This window comes from Mustela nigripes, unplaced genomic scaffold (assembly GCF_022355385.1).
Source record: "Mustela nigripes isolate SB6536 unplaced genomic scaffold, MUSNIG.SB6536 HiC_scaffold_1277, whole genome shotgun sequence".
Classification (NCBI taxonomy): domain Eukaryota; kingdom Metazoa; phylum Chordata; class Mammalia; order Carnivora; family Mustelidae; genus Mustela; species Mustela nigripes.
The window spans coordinates 3290-4860 of NW_026740684.1; the positions used below are offsets into that span (position 1 = coordinate 3290).

The following is a 1571-nucleotide window of genomic DNA, read 5'->3' on the forward strand; positions in this document are numbered from 1 at the left end:
TGTGATCTCTCTCCCTCTGTCAAATAAAAATCTTTTAAAAAGAAAGTTCAAAGTAATGTTCAAAAAGCTACTTACCAGTCTTAAGAGAAGAGTGGATAAACTCAGAACTTCAACTAAAGGATAAAAAAAAAATACACTCAGCACAAGAATACAATTACTGAAATGAAAAATACACTAGAGAATATCAATAGGATATTGAAAGATGCAGAAGAACAGATTAGTGATCAGGAAGATAGGGTAATGGAAAACATCCAAACTCAACATCAAAAAGAAAAAATAACACAAAATAAGAATAAGTTAAAGACCTCTGCAACATTATCAAGCATAATAAAGTTCACATTATAGGGATCCCAGAAGGAGAAGAGAGAGAGGAGGATACAGAAAACTTATTTGAAGGAATAATAGTAATACAGTAATAGTTGGGTACTTTTGAAACAAATTTTTATTTATTAATTTTATTTGAGTGTAGTTGACAGTGTTACATTTATTTCAAGTGCAGGACATGATTTCACACATTTATACATTATCGTATGCTTACCATAAGTGTAGCTACTATCTGTCACAATAACTTCTCTGCTTTTTGGCTAAGATCAAGTATAGTATCTGTTCTTATCAGTTTAATAGTAGGGGACTGTAACACCCCATTTACTTCAATGGATAGATTATCCAGACAGAAAATGTGTAAGGACCAGTGGCTTTGAATGATACATTAGACTAGACAGACTTAACAGATATATACAGAACATTACATCTAAACAAACAGCAGAATATATATTCTTTTTGAGGACCCATGAAACATTCTCCAGGATAGATCACATTAGGGCACAAAATGAGTCTCAATAAATTTAAGAAGATTGAAATTATATCAAGCATCTTTTCTGATGACAGTTGTGCAAAACTAGAAAATAGTTACAAGAAACAAAGTAGAATAAAACACAAACACATGGAAGATAAATAATATGCTACTAAAGAACCAATGGATCAACTAAGAAATCAAAGGAAATTAAAAAAAATATGTAGAGACAAATGAATATGGAAACACAGCAGTCTCAAGTCTTTGGGGATGCAGCAGAAACAGTTTGTAGTGATATAGACCTATCTTAGGTAAATCTCAAACAATATAACCATATGCCTAAAGGAACTGGAAAAAGAAGAACAAAGCTCCAATTCAGTAGAAAGAAGTAGGTAATGAAGATTAGAGTGGAAATAAATAGAAATTAAAACAATAAAATAAAATAAAAGATCAATGAAACCAAGAGCTGATTCTTTGAAAGGATAAACTAAAATCATAAATCTTTAGCCAGATTTGGTTAGAAAACCAAAATAAATAGTATATTAAAAAGATCATTCACCACAATTAAGTCGCATTTATTCAAGGACTGCAAAGATGGTTCAATAGGCTTAAATCAATCAATGTGATACACCTCATTAACAAAGAGGAAGGATAAAAAGTGTGTTCATCTTAGTAGATGCAGAAAAACCATTTGACAAAGTGCAATCCATTTATGATTAAAAAAAACTCTTGCTAAAGTGGGCTTAGAAGGAATATAACACAACAAAGGCCATATGTG

General features: G+C 30.9%; 1 pseudogene; it reads left to right on the forward strand.

Annotated features, from left to right (window-relative positions):
• Positions 1 to 564: 564 nt before the first annotated feature.
• LOC132008811 (U2 spliceosomal RNA) lies at positions 565 to 666 on the forward strand (annotated as a pseudogene).
• Positions 667 to 1571: the final 905 nt, after the last annotated feature.